Raw genomic sequence first — 15,910 nt, 5'->3', positions numbered from 1 at the left:
ACGAATTGGGTATCTCCCTGGAGAGACCTACTTTAGCGTCCTTTGTTGCCGGCAGTCATCTAAGATTTTCTTACTTGTCCAGCTTTTCATTAGTGGTCTTACGCTTCGAAGGGACGACCGTGGAGGGAGCTTCGTATCGGAAAAACTGGCATTCCTGCCATTCTAATTTGTTCAACGTTTTCTTTATCCATTCGGAAATCTTAGCACTTTCTTCGGAACTGACCGATAATTCAAATTACGAGGACTTTATTCCGCACCGGAAATAAAACAAATCATCGTGTCTACTCTTGTCGGCAAAATTCCCATAGCTCTAATTCCATTTTTAAAAACGAGCAATTCTCTCGATACCGAATGTATCTCAAGTACATGAAATTAATTTATGTTTCCGTTACCTATCCAGGGACTTCGGTCAGAACTGGAGCAAGCTCCGATCGAGAAATTTAGGTTTACTACTCGCACGGCTATCAATTTTTATTTCCTTCCGAAAATCTTTTTACGAAAATCCAGAGGAGCTTTTTTTTTATAGTGGTCTCCGTGTAGTTAAAAGTTTGATGATTCACACAGAAACCGGGTTATCAGAAGCCAAATACGGCAGCTTCTTAAAACTCATCGAAGTGTTATAGCGCATTGTGGAGGAAAGGTGTTCCGTTTTGTATCGTGTATTCCCTGTTCGTGGTTTTATTGAACGATGTAACAAGGACGTAAACCAACGCTGGGAAAAGATTTATCTTTCTACTCGAAGTTCAGCGATTAAAGTAAACTTGTTTTATCCGTCTCCAGCTGGCACATTTTTCTTTCACGAACCCAGCTTGTTCCTCCCTCTCCTCTTCAGTTTAGATCTGTCTTTCCGACGTTTACGCCAATCTTCCTTAGGTCGTGAGCAATGATCAGGTATCTTGGAAAACACTGTTTCAAAGGACACAAACAAAATTACTACAAGGCGATACGGATATGTCTTCCTGAAAATATATTCAATAAATTTAGAATAAATGGCGAAACAACATTTTCAAGATTGCAGCATCGGACCTGCGCATCTTGTAGTTTGCCATAATGTATTATATTATGAACGATATCGAAATTATTCCAAAACTTGGATTATAAGAATAAATCTTGACTATGTATTGTCTTTCATAACGTGATTTCTTCATGATGCAGAAAAAGTTCTCCCTCCTTCACATCTAGTCATTACATAACTGAAGGTAAATACAAATAGTTTTGTAGGATGCAACGTTCAAGCAATTTAACGAGCGTCCAACGGAATACGAGGACGAAAGGAATTCCGGTATTTGCCCTGGTAAAACTCTGTAATGATGTGCATTTTCAGGGCTAAAATGGACGAGAGAACGCGTGGAATGCGGGTCTTGTGCGCCGTGTATCGCGATCTCGGGATACCAGGTACGGATACTTCTTCGAAACGAGTTGAGATTCGTGAGGATGAGGAACGGTGTTATTCGTAAGAAAGAATCGCAAATCAAGAAACCGACGTGTCGCGGGTGATTCTATCGCTCCCGTGTTTGACAGTCCCTCGCTGGGAAACGACTTTATTCCGAGGACGGCGGAACTTTTTGCAATCCTGGCGACCGGCCAATTTTCACAGACAAATTAACGCCAGATTTACGAGGTGTTACGCAAATAGGATTTACGTATTTGTTAGCTAACGTTTGGCGCAATGTTTCAATCCCCTATCAACAAGGTTGTCCTGACACTTCTTGTTCTAGAAATCTGGAACAGCGTCTGTACTTTAGAAAATAATTGCGAAAATACGAACTGCTTCGGCGAATGGTTTAATCGGTGGAACTAAAGATATTTTTGCAATCGAAAACTGAAACATCCTTTACAATCTTACAGCCTTCGATGAAAATCACGAGCTACTGTAAATCACGTTAAAAATACCGTACGTTGCTTTCAGAATCCAATGAGTCGGGCGAATCTTTCCTTTGCTTGCGGTAGGATATTTTAATATTTAAACGGCATAGCTCTTGCAAGCGGTCTCATTAGCAACGTTTTAAGAAATTAAGCTTGCGGTAAATCCTTGTTACGCTACGTCCTGGACGGGTCAGAACTTGGCGAATTTATCGTACTAGTTCGTATAGCATTGTATAGTTCGTTATCTTGCATTTAGCTATGATATTGCAAGCCTTGAAGCGAGGTCGTGTAAATTTCTCCTACTTAATCGTAATACACGTTTGGACCGACGCGTTAAACAGAATCAAATATATTGCCGCTTGGAGCTATGTGTTAATATCGGAGATTACACCATTGCAAGCGAACTTAATATCCACACGATATTTATACGCGGAAATAATATTTCCTTGTGATACAGGGAAGCTGGAGAAATCCTTTTGAATCGTGCCGAAATATGACGAACTTTTAAATCGCGCGGTTAGCTTTGATTGTAATGACTCTCACTTTCTCTCTCTCTCTCTCTCTCTCTTATATTTTGTGTATGTTACTTACATACTTTCAAACATCAAATTATCAGTATTCCTGGTGTTCAGACAAAAGCTATGACGCATCTGTGTTCGCGAAGAGCAATCGATTTCATCGTATGTACCTGTGCTTCGCTCATGCATTATGAAGATTACGCAAATTACGAGGACGCGCCGCTTTGGTCTACGCTTTCGTCTCTTTCCCTCGATCCAATGCTGTCAGCATTTTTGCGCCATTATTCGTAGATTCCGTAATCTACTTACGGACATCGCGTCGTTTACCGAATCAGAGCGAATCCAATGATTTAACGTTCCCTCGTCGAACTGGAGACAGAGATACGAGGAACTTTGACCTTTCATTTGCTTCAAGAGCCTCCTTGACGAGAAATAGTGTCCATTTGTTTCCGGTAGTTTTTGCAGTTTAGGATTTCGCTCGTTTATTCGCGGATCCTGTTTTTCAAGAACGGATTGTTATTCAGTTATTCGCAAGCACAGTCGATGATTACGTTCCATTCGCAGCGTAAGCCAGCTCTACGTTTAGAGCTGCGTCGTGAATGAAATTTCATCGCGTGTCGCGATCCTATTTCGCGCGGCAGACGAGATGAAAATAAATAAGACCGAAAGGAGCCATTACGGCGGGGAAATTCGCGCGTCGCGATTTTTCTAGCGTTGATCGAGGGCCGGGAACGATGAAAGGGAGCTTTATTTTGCTTCTCGTTATCCGAGAGGAGTCACAGCCAGTCCAGACTGCGAGTCGAAGGCGAATTCAGGTCGTTTTCGACGAGCTGGAACCCGAATCGAAATGCCTGATATTCGCTCGCCCTCCGAGGCGGTTCCGTATCCGGTAAATCTCCGTGAGCGTAGAATCGACCGTAATGAATTCCTGAATAGGCGGAATATATACGCGGAAGTAAGCCGATTCACGTTCGCGTACGGCACACAGACTCTATGTCGGATATTAGACCAGTACCTACCTAGCCTGTTGACAGTCTGAATAAACAGCGTCTCGACGATCAACAACGTCGCACCGAACTGATTCATGGTCAACCCTAGCAAATAGAAGGACAATAAATATCGGGCTGGCTTTGAAATCCTAGTACATCCGTTCCATACCGATCGCCACTCCAGTCGATCACGTCCGAATATTCCAATGGTTTATGTCCTTGATAGACGACTAAAACCACTGTTACGAAAAACTGCTTTTGCGAAAGACAAATGTTTCCTATCAATTCAAACGTGTTGCAAATGGAAGATACGTTTGTAGGATTTATCAACTGATTAATAACGAAACTCTAAACTCGGGCATTGTGGGTAACTATTATTTTAATAAATGGCTCACGTCAACATACGAGCGCATCGTGCGTGTTGTAATTGAATGTTAGTATAATTAAATTCCCAACGGAGGCAGAAGCGTAATACGCACTTCGTAATACGAACAATAGGTATTCGGAGAGCCGTTTGTGCGACGATCGAATTTATCTCGAAACGATAGGGATTCGAAGAAAATGTTTAATATTTACTTGTTTTTAATATCAATTACAAACTCCGATTAAATAGTTAACTTGGAACGTGCTTTTAAATTATTTCGGGAAAAACGCGTTAAGAGGTATTACTAGGTATGTGCTCGTTTGGAACGTAAGATAATTGAAATAACAATGCAGCGAGGAGACAATTCTCGAAACAGTTGTAACTCGTATGTACCCTCAGCTGACGGTGTGCATGTTTCTGAACCCGGTAAATTACGGTGAAAATGTTGCAACGAGTATAATAGCATGTTGCATGTTACGGCGTGACGTGGGTGTATCTGAACATATGCGGCTGAGTAGTGGTAATAATCGTTAAATGAAATTGTCGCTAAGCTTGCCACGTTGAAAGCGCTTACGCCTGAATTAATATCATCGCCCTCGGTTTCTTACATTTCTTTCGTTGTTCTTCCATTTTATCCTGCGAAGAGTTCATTGTTTTCCACCCGCAATTGTTTTCTTCCCTTTATATCGAACAGAGTAAAACAAACGCGGTTCGTGTTGTAAAATTCAATCTATTCCCGGTGTAATTGGTGTCGTCCTTTTCATCTCGACCGCCCTCCATTTTGCCTCTTCCTGCATTCACCGTTCGCTTTTACCGTAGAAAATTCATCAAAGAACGGAAGCGACGAGCTAGCGCACGTGCTCTGTGGACGTAACATTGTTCATGGCCATGGAGCGCATTAAAGCTAGATGATCCCTGGTGGACGACTAATTAATAATTATTATTCTATAATTACTTCATGCCTTGCACGGTTTCGGGACCAATTGACATAATATGTTTCACGTGCGAACGTTGCCGCCCATTTATACTCATTAAACATGCTGGATAGCATTTACTAATGCTTCGTTTAGTCGCATAAAGCGACTAATGCGTTGCTTGCTTGCTTGCTCGCAATTAAAGGATTGCAGGTGCGTTTTACCTTTGTTCCCAATACTACGGCTCTGTGAAACGATATTTTTTTGTAAGAGTAAGAAAATCAAAGTTAGCAATTAATTTCTTGATCATAGATGTAACGAAAATTACGTCAAGGGCTTCGTGAAACGATTTGCCTGTGAGTAACGAGATGAACGAGAGTTTATTCGAGCAATTAAGTAATAACGAAATCAATTTTAACGTAAAAGCATCGTAAAGACGAGGCAAATTTGCATCCCCGCGCTTCCGAGAGCAAGCCGATTCACGATCAAGCTTACGATGAAACTTTAATTGCTACTTTGTGCATTCGCGGTTACTTGGACGTAAAAGACGCCTACATACGCAAAATTTTCGATGATGTAATAAAGATTCGCTCGAGACAGTAAGCCCTTCGACCTTCGATAAAAAGCATCACGAAGGGGAGAACGATTCATTATGAATAGCCTTGAAGTTCGAGAGGTTGAAGATTCAAAGGATCATCCTTGCTTTAACAAAGATGTTTAAGAAAATTTCAAGCGACACGACAAGTACGTCATTTACATCTATTTTCACCGTAATGGCAAGTCTCTACGATGCTTGACAATTATAATATTCGAGTTGTTGTTAGCGCAGTGTTTGTCAATGGAGAATCTCGTGAAAGAAGGTCCTCTCGACAATATTCGACGTAGAAGAATTGTAGCGAGAAACATATTCATCGTTAGAAGTATTTCAAAGCAATAGCAAAATAAGCTTGTGGGAAGAATGCAATAAAACGGACGCGTTCAAGGGAAATATTCCTTTCTAACAGCTGATAAATTTCAGCAGCGATAAATTTCGTCTCTACCCGGCGATTCGACGAGCCGAGAACAAACATCGAATCCTTTTCGATATAAGTGGTAGTTCCAGCAAGACCTGATCGTCAATAAAGGTGTCGTTACAAGAAAGAAGGATATTCCGGAAGAGTGGTCTCGCGACCTTTCCGAAACACGAAGATGTTGCCGATAGTAACACGAGTAAATGAAGTTAACAACGAGGAAAACCAATAGTCGTCGAACAAAGACGTAGAATAAAGGTGAAGACCTTTGGTAAAAATGGCTCGCGGTTGAACTTTTTACTTTTGTTTACGAACGTAAATGGATGCGGTCCATCGAAGCTTCTCCCGGTTCAAGAAGCGCTTCAATCTCAGCGTACTCGTTTTCTTCAAACCAGCGGTCGGTATTCACATATTTCGAGTATTCACGATCTTCAGCGCGGGTTATATTGAAATTTATGCCACGAGGATTCTTCTTCTTTTAAGTCACTCGAGGGCCGCATTTCTTATCGAAGCCTCGCCGTACCTCATCATCTAGGATCCAGTTATTTTTGGAAATGAGAAAACAAACGCCTACGAGCGTTCGATAGCTGATGGAGAACGAAAAAAATCGGTCCTCTTGTCATTGATTCCATAAGGATTTCCCTTGGGCCAGGAGTCACGAGTAGCGTCGTTTTTAGTTTACGAAGCGGTTCGAAGCGGGTCAGAGTGACTTTCTCGTGGCAGTAAGTTCAATCGTCGTTACCGCGTCCGTTGCGAAAACGATTTACGTTCCGTATGTGCCACTTCTATGGAGTATCGTCGAATCACCAGTAAAGGAAAGAGCATCGTGATTTTACGGTTAGGTTTTACTACACTTTTCCGGAAGAGCAATGCGACAAAAGTAGCTTTCTAACAGCTCTTCTGAAGGGATTTTTTTGCTTTTATAAACTACACGCTGCGCGCATCTAATGTCCCGTAGCTTTTTATTTACTCCGGCGCCTACTACGTCTGCTATTACGAACTTCCCCTTTCGTAACAGCATGAACTTCGTTGGCGAAAAAGGTCCGCGGATTTGCAGACAGTTGGATCGTCGAACGTGTATCAAAGTTGTATTCGCGTGATCTCTCTTAATAACATTGAGATCTTTTGATTTAAAAACATTCGTATTACTCGTCAATAATTGAAATAAATAATTGGCCTTCGTGATCTTACGTGCTAGCAAAGTCTATGGAGTAGATGTCAGGATGAGGAAGGCGAATAAGATGAAGAAAGATTAAAAAGACCCTCGGTATTAGAAACGACGCGACAACTGGAATCTTTTCCCCTCGACATGGGCATCGTTAAGATCGATAAAAAGCCCGTTTGATTGAAGATACGTCAAGCTGCCGTTTTTCTATTTTTCACACCTATTCCACGGTCTGTCAGTCGGTCGAGCGCCAGTGCCATTAAATTCTTCTCAATAGACACTCCTTCACAACCGTCCGGTGTACAAGCGGTGGCAGCTGCCAAAATGTTTAATCGTTTCGATCGAATTTAGGCCGCGTGAAATATCGGGGACGTTACAGTGACACGAAATCGATCGTTGTGCACATTAACCAGTCGAAATGAAATTCGTGTTTCTCGAGGTGTTAACAGAAATAGAACCGCGGTCACCAAACTTTCTCGTTTCACGTTAATCCAGTGACTTTTACACTGAATATCGCGTCATCGTTGACGTTGCATTAAATTTAATTAAATGCTCTCTGTGTACAGCCATTCCGAACATTTCATCTAATTAGACAGGAGCAGCGAAGAAGTCGTAGAACGGCCTTGGCAACTTCAACTTCTGTGTAACTTCGATGCTGACGAGTAAACTGACTCGATAACTCGTTTGTCGTCGCGCCACGCAGTTAAAATGAGGGAATATTATTCCGATGTGAGCTTCCGCCGAGTTAGAAAATATTTCCACCATGGCAACAGCCTCGTGACGAGGTAAACGAGCGTATTGGAAGAAGAAGGAACACCGAACGTACTCGAGTGTACAGCATACAGACAGGCAAACCTACTCGACCAAGTTTACCAGAATTGACGTTTGACTTAAATACAGTTTGCAAATCAACCATGTAACTTTTCTACCCATTGCCTAACGCATCGCTTAGCCATTCTAACAAACTTTGCGAAATCGCTTGCGTAATTCGGAAAAACTTCTTTCTCCCTCGCAACTTTCGTTTACTCCCCCATCTACGCATTTGCCAAAATAACGACGGATACAATTCGTGTTTCATTTTATCAGCTCGTGAAATCGAAATGAGAATTCTTATCGTACATTCGAAATAGGATCTATCGAATGCGGGGAAATAATTACCGATTATTTACGTCACAAGGTATTAATAAACTGACATGAAAGCAAACGAGTTTCAACAGCGGTAGATGATCGAAAATTATTCTTAGTTCCGGATTGGTCGAGGGAAGGGCTGGCCGCATCCGGTAGTCGAATGTTTCCGTTCTCGGATGGAAATCATAACGATCGGACCATTTCGGGTGCTCCTGTTGGTTGGTGTGGTCGACGGCAACATGGTCGTTCCATTTCATTAGTAGTTCGTTAATTGTTAATGAATTATAATGCGGCGTTTCGTGCCTGGCGCGTTACGTACGCAGAGAACGAGCGTCATCTCCGACGCGGCCGCGTATATTAATTGTTTCACATTGCGGTGCGCGAAAGTGGCTGCTAGCCCGTTTCATTCAATTTCCCCGTGAAACTTTATTGTCTGCTCGAAAACTGCAACGAACAATTTGACTTCTCGTTAATCTTTCTACGATTCTCTGCAGTTTTCGATTGCGGTGCCAATCGATCACAATCTGAAAGAAAATGATGTTTCTATTTTCTCGAAATACGTTTTCATCAGCAATTATCGAGAAACGATAATTCGCTTTGTACGCGCACTCTATGCAATTTAATTGCCTGTATCGAGCAATAAAGTTAACAGATCATCGTACGAATGGACTAATTTCGGTTTACTAGGACGTAATCTACGGCCAGGCAACCGATCAGAAAGAAGTTTATTTCCCGCATTTGACTTCCTGTCGAGTGGGAAAACGGCAGGACTTACCGCAAGCTGTCAGGTGAGGTAGGCATATTGGATTTCAATTACCCGATGCGACGAGAGGTAGGTGGCTCCGATCATACATGAGAAACGTTCCGAACAATGTAATGCTTAGACTAGAGAAAACCCGGAGAAATGAGAGAAAATGACAAAGAGACCAGAGGCAGAGTGGAATATCCGCTTTATTACCACCATTTTTTCCATCCCCGCTCGATATCAATATTACCATAACTTTACATTCATAATTGGTTGGCGTCTTGCCAACGTGACTTAACCGACTGTCTCCCTTCATCCTTTCTTTCTTCTTTTCTCTATCTTTTCTTACGATGGACGTTGAATTTTTTTCTTTATGTCTTCCATTTCCCTTTATTCGATGTGCTTTTTATATCTCTAATAAACAGAATCATAAATTTCACTACGATTAGAGTGGTATTTTACAAAAATTCATATACACTGACCGTCGTGTAAATTTACCAATAACTGTTATGCGAGGATTTCTAATCTGTGACCTGTATAACTTCTACAGTCACAGTTGCAGAAAGAGGGATTCGCAAGTTTGGGAATTCCCATGCCTATCGAGAGAAAATCAAATCCTCTTGATCCCCACCCCCACCTCCGTACACTTGCTCGTTTTTTCTCGATCTTGCAACTTCGCTCTTCAACCGAGTCGTTTCCCCTAACCCCATGCGAGTCAACCCGCTCATTTTTCGTCTTTGTTCGCGAATAAAGGTATTGTTCGGTGAACAATCGTCGCGTCCGGCTTCCGTGTCCAATGACTATCAGCGACTGGCAAGATACGTGAGACAAATGCTTAAGTACGGCCACTTGGATTGCATGGAACGCGTACGAGAACGTTTCGAGGGCGCTAAAAAGAACAGCATCCCTCGTTCGAGAATCATCCTTCGAGGGCTCTCACGTATCTGCCAAGAATAACGATCTTTTTCTTCACGGGGCAGAAAGCGCTTCGTGACGAGCACCTACTCCAACTTAAATGGTAGGCAGCCAATAAATGCTTGTACGCGATAGCAACGAGAAATTTATTTTTCTTGCGTCGAATAGATGAATCGTATGCCTGTGCGAAATTAACAGAAACAAGGGAAAGAGGCGGTAGTGCGAAATGGGAAATAACAGGGAGCAATTATCGTGAATAATAATTAGGCTTCGTGTCTACGGCCCGATTTCAGCTACTAATGGCAAACAAGAGTTAATTTGAACGGCACGGTGCGGCGTTGGAATGAAGGTAAACACGAAAGTTAAATATAGATACTGTAAACGTTAACTTTTGCGTATGCATTGACGTCAATTTAATGATTCCTAGCTATTTGATCTCCTTTAGTCTCGCTATTTGTTAAAGAATTGTCGAGGTGTCGAATAAAACGTTGAAAAATCTCGTGTTAATCTTGTTTGTCGAAGGAGAGCTTTCACGTTTTTAATTCAGTAAGAATCCTTTATCGAGAAAACTTTATTTTGTTGAATCTCTGACAGCTGGATGCTTTTACTCCTCTTTAGAATAGAAACAGAAATCAAACGTCACTGTGTAATTAAGCTTCTCCTCGTTAAATAACTGATTGCGAGACTAGTTCGATGGAGTCGAAAATTGATGGTGATCGATCGAATTTACAGAGAAAAAAGTGAACCGAAGTAAGAATTCGATTGAATTCCCTGCAATACTGAATCTTTCAGTAGGTCTTTCACAGTTTCAAGGGGAACCGCGCTTTAATGGAAAGAATTGCAACCGATTGGAATTGGAAAGTTTACGAAACATTGCCACGTATTTCGTAAATTCAGGTTACTCACAGTTCGCTGCTGTAGGACGTGAAAATCACAGAGGTATATTCTCTTTTAATCAAATACTTACAAATATTTATCATGCATTTATACCAATCTCTTTGACGAGGCTGCTTGTACGACATTAATTGATCGCGTATCGTCACTGGAATATTTGTACTTCGCTCAGTGACAAATTGCCAGTTAAATTTCTACTGGTCCGCGATATTTATTCGCAAAAATTTTGTAGAAATAACGTGACAAGTTTTGCGATTTGCATCATATATCAATGAAAGTTTCATCGAGCGAGCTGTGTAAATGAAATAAACAAAATTTATTTACGGTTACAGAGCTACGTTAACAAAAACAAACTCGTTTGACGGAATAATTTAATTTAGTGACATACACAAGTCTACTTTAGCCGTATATACGCGAGATACATTCAAGCAACAAAGGAGAAACGCATTAAATAACGTTGAAATATGTATGACGATACGATATATCTTTGTGTTTCTTTTTCGTTGTATGCAAAAGAGGATTGATACGGGAGAGAATCAGTCGATATGACTATCAGTGTTGGAAATAGAAACCAATCTATAACCGCATAAACCGATATGATGTTTTGATGCGGCCGTTCAGCTAGGATCAACCGAAAGTTGATCCGTCGTGGTTCCCAGCAAGAGTGAAATTCGAGGGCGCATCTCTTTGATTAGAAATCGGATTGCACTTTAATATATCGGGTAGTTGTGAATATTTATGCGATTCGAAGAATATTTTCGCAGAAAGATATGTTTCCGATTCTAGAACATTTATCTAAATATACGAACGTCGAGGAATTGAATTCTATCATTCGCTAACCTTATATTTCCAACTGTACACTTGTTGATAAATTTCATAAACGTGTCATGAAATCCCATAAATAATTAATTACGGATGTTGGAAAAATAATCCTATATTGGACGTTGAAGTGTAGAATAATGTAAATCGAAGTAATTCAAATACACGTTTCGCATTTCATTTAAAGCGTCCGGGGTTTCATTATATTTAACATATTTTTGATGAGATTAAGTGAGCTAGTGAGCTCCTCACTCACTTTCCATTCGCTAATAAATTTAAAATCCTTTCGATGTATTCCGCGTTAACCACGCGCGATTCCATTCCGTTGTCATGTATTTTTCAGACGAGATTTAACGCGCGAACTGTCTGCTCGTTTCCCATTTAACAACAAATTTTTAATCCTTCAAACATATTTCCCTGCATCTATTTCACTTTTTTTCCATTAATACGATTGGGATTGTTAGTTCTCAAAGCGTACTTCGCTCCTCTTAATATCCTCTGCAGCTACTTGATGAAAATTGAAATATCTTTCAGAACTAGAGAACAACGAAATCTCTATTTCTTTTTTTTCCATATTTACAGAAATGGAATTAGGAAAGTAGTCTTAGATGAGAAAGTTGTATCTCTGTTGTAGCTATTTCGTCGATCGTCAACGGATTTCCTCTCAACTTGATACAACCTGATAGGAATATCCGCTCTATCGCTGCATCCTTTCGCGAAAAGGATGAGTTTCCTCCCACGGATAAAGACTGGAGCAGCAGTTTCCTACGATGGACGCAAATTCGGCAAACGGCGGAAGGTATTTTGCCGGCGCAAGCTCAAATCCCGGACGAGTAGATATCTTGACCTCGGTGTTTGCCAGTGCCGGTAGCGGAAACTCAATTTCGAGTGGCCCTCCCGCCACAGCCTTCGGCGTTTCAGTTCCACTTCCACTCACTTTCCTTGCCTATGCTTCTGAGCATTGTCGAGATCATATCCAAAGGAAACGGTCGGCATCGACGGTGTCTCGTTTCGAACGGATCTGCTAAATCTTTCCTCTGCACCGTCTGTTAGGTGGTAGCTTACTGAAATCATCTCGAAGACACTGAGCCGATTGGAAGCAAAAGCTCAAAAACAGATTTGTATCGTGCATCGTAGAAATTTCTTCCCTTTCTCAAGGATTCCCATGAAAATCCATGTATACGTATATCCATAACGAAGATAGGGTCGTTGAACGATAAGCGTCGAAATGAAAGGTTGCTTTAATCTAAAAATTACGCACTCATATGCGAATTGCAACAACGAGAACAACCCCGAGCCTAAGTTACAGTAGTTGTTACATTGTTGGCTCTAGTGTTGGTCGAAGATATAACGATGAATCTTGCTGGATAGGTTATAAGTGCATTTGATTGAATAACGTGACCGAGTAACGCGGTTTGCTCCATAAACAACGTGTGAGAAGATAAAGTCATGTCGCAAATTCACCGACTACAGGCGATAATTAACTGTTGTTTAGCGACATCTCACGGCAACTTTGCATTCGCTGCTAACATCCATTCTACTACATACAAAATATGTATAAATCACGAGCAACTGGTGCAGCATAACGTCTCTGCGCACTTGCTCATATCCACGGTACGTCCGATTGGAGCGGAAATCGCCGTTCATTCTCGTTACAATCTCGAATACACTTGACTGCCTCCGATTTTTAATGCATTTGAATCGTGTAATGGAAATCGAAGCAATTTGAATAGGTTGCCGTAGAGATCTTGTGGTAATCTCTATTACCGATATTTCTTCGAAGAATTGTGCAATATTATGTAGTATAGCGAGATGAGAAGTCTTAAGGATAAGATTTAAATGCAGGTAGAATACATCCAAGCGAAACACCGCCTTGGCTCTTGAATCAGTAAACGACTCGACCGTAGATAAGACCTCTCGAGAATGAAACGGAAGGAGCCTCGACAATCGAGCTCGGGACACTGATCGTTTTAAAGTCATTCAAAAATCAGGAAACGAAAAAGCGAAAGTTTTCAAGCTAAACCGATCTCTACCTGACCATAGTATGGGTGGATGGTTTCAAAATTCGAAACAAATATGTTTATGATTGCAAGAGATGTTTGCTTACGCACATCGAGTGCTCGATAATATTCATTTTTCACACGAAGAAACGACAGAAATGTTACACAATTGTTTTGCATACACTGAATATTCTGAATTTCCTGTGTTTCTTTTTTATTATTCAAATGTTACCTTGACTGTGCGTTTATTTTTTCAGAATACTATTTAAGAAGAAAGTCTAGGTTAGCTATATGTAAATAAATTATGTACGGTCGAGGTAAAACTAGCATTTTCCTAATGAATATTTAAAGTTCTATTCACCGTGTCCTTTTGTTCTTTCTATATTTAAATAAACTAGGGTAAACTAAAAATAACAGGCAGCCGTGAATTCCTCTTTATTTGCTCCAGGCTTATCCTACTGCGAACCTTGTCAAACGGAATTCGAAGGATTATCGAACGAAACAATTTGTAAATACGATACAGAGCTACCGATGATACTTCGATTTTATTCCTAACAGCAGCTAATTTGTGTTCGTAAAAAATAAAATCAAATGTTATTTGTAGTCTAGCAAACAAGATCCATAATTTCTTACGTATTTTATGAAACTCTAAGATTTCTAATAGTCTTCCTTATTTCAGATTTCTTTAATCTGTTCCAAGCATCAAATATATTATATACAAATACTCGACAGAGGCGAGAAACAAGATAGATGTAGTTCGCTCATTGATCGGAAGGAATTAGGACAAGAACGGTGATGAAGATCCAGAATTAGAACATCACGAAATAAATGCATCTTCTGCAACATTGGTATACGTAGTTCGTTGTCTCGATGATAAACGAAGACGATTTTTCTACGAGAGAGACAATTAATTATATTATATAAAGATTGTTGTCTTGCCTCGGAAGACCAATGTTCAGATCCATTAGGGCACGCTCCTCAAACCAACGATTAAATAGAGTGTACGTATCGACAAAGTTTCTAGTTCCTGAAAAGTTTGTTTCTCCCAGTTTGTTACGCAGTCGAATCAAGGGGGTCAGGGAAACGCCAATCGACAGGTTAACTGGCCTCAAACAAGATAGCCGATTCGAAGGAAGCAAAGTTAACGCTGGCCGAAGGCGTTCTTTAAAAATTGTCGGTACAATTATATCTGGTAGATCGTGCGGTACACGGATTATACGTCGTGTGAAAAATGCCGGAAGAGCTAGCTGCCCCTAATTGTGATACATAGTAACGGCAGGGAGTGTGGCGGTAGCATGTACTACAGTACTGACAAATAATTCAACCGGGCAGCGGCGTGTTATAAAAGCAATATCGATCGTCCGGCGAACGAATATTGCAAAGGGGGCGTAGAAAAACTGGGTAAAAGAGAAAATGAATCGGACAGGGAAATGCGAGCAGCGGAGTGACAATAAAGCACAAATCATTGTTTTATGAATATTCAGGACCGACCGCGAAAATAACGTCGTTGGAAGAGATCGATCGGCATTTCCTTCCTTCCTTCATCCTTATGCCGACGTTTCAAGCTCGCCTTATGCAAATGCACCTGCTATGTCACACCCCTTCACATCTCCTCCGTTTACGTCTCCCTTAACCGCACCTTTCAGCTCCTTCCACTTTCTCGAGAAAATCCTGTCCGACGTCAGAACACGCATGCACGCTCGCGATACTTCGCAATCTTCTTACTAAATGAATCCAGACAGGTTGTCGACTGAAGCTTCGCTGACACAATGCCGACTGAAGTTTATCTCTCTCGGATAACTTAATGTCGATGAACGTCATGATAAGATTGCGTTGCAGGAAATCGCGTTTACATTAAACGAAACATCGCGAATGTTAAATTCGAAGGACATTGAAGGAAGATTGATATCGATAGCTTCGGTTCCTTGTAACAAATGAACGGGCGTATAGACTATATTGGTAATGCGCACCTGTAACAATTTATTTCAGAGCAACGTGAGTCGATGTGTAATATCGATTCTTGATGAAAAAGAAAATCGAGCGAAGAAAAGTGGCGAGTAACGATCTCTTTGTGGCCAGCCGAATCAGACGAAGACCATGCTACGTACATACCTAGTAGCAGCAGGAGGAAAAGGAGGAGAGATGATTGTTGGCTTTTCCTCGATTTATCCGCCGGCTATAGGAAATAAAATTACGAGACTTCGTTGGAAACTTTATAAGAGAGAAAATAGATTTCTAGACCCACGCTCCAAGTGTCATCACATAGTTTTTTCAATTCCCTTCACCTGCAGAAATACGACGTATATATTACACCATCCATCGACTGATTGTTCCCGTTTATAAATTATTTCGAGTAATCATGAAACTTTTAATGGAAAATGAGGTGGTTTTGTACAGGTACGATATTGAGTAAAGATTAGTTTTTTATTCCTAAAAAAAAAAAAAAAAAAAAGAAAAAAGATTGCAGCAAACTTATTCGCACGTTGTAAATAGCGGTTACTGACGATCAACATTCGTGACGAATGACGACTTTATTCGACTCTCTGTTCCACGCACTTTTACCCTGATTTGGGAGTATATTTA

General features: G+C 40.9%; 1 long non-coding RNA gene across 2 annotated transcripts; it reads left to right on the top strand.

Moving 5' to 3' along the window:
• Positions 1 to 8,599: 8,599 nt before the first annotated feature.
• LOC143303183 (uncharacterized) lies at positions 8,600 to 15,701 on the top strand. 2 transcript variants are annotated; one of them, XR_013059257.1, is made up of 3 exons: positions 8,600 to 10,553; positions 14,007 to 14,328; positions 15,317 to 15,701. It is a non-coding gene; the product is annotated as an uncharacterized LOC143303183 (long non-coding RNA). The 2 variants fall into 2 exon arrangements; XR_013059256.1 differs by lacking the exon at positions 8,600 to 10,553 and adding an exon at positions 11,946 to 13,897.
• The last annotated feature ends 209 nt before the right edge of the window (positions 15,702 to 15,910 follow it).

This window comes from Bombus vancouverensis, chromosome 9, assembly GCF_051014615.1.
Source record: "Bombus vancouverensis nearcticus chromosome 9, iyBomVanc1_principal, whole genome shotgun sequence".
Taxonomy (NCBI): Eukaryota; Metazoa; Arthropoda; class Insecta; order Hymenoptera; family Apidae; genus Bombus; species Bombus vancouverensis.
This window is presented reverse-complemented; position numbering and strand designations above follow the sequence as displayed.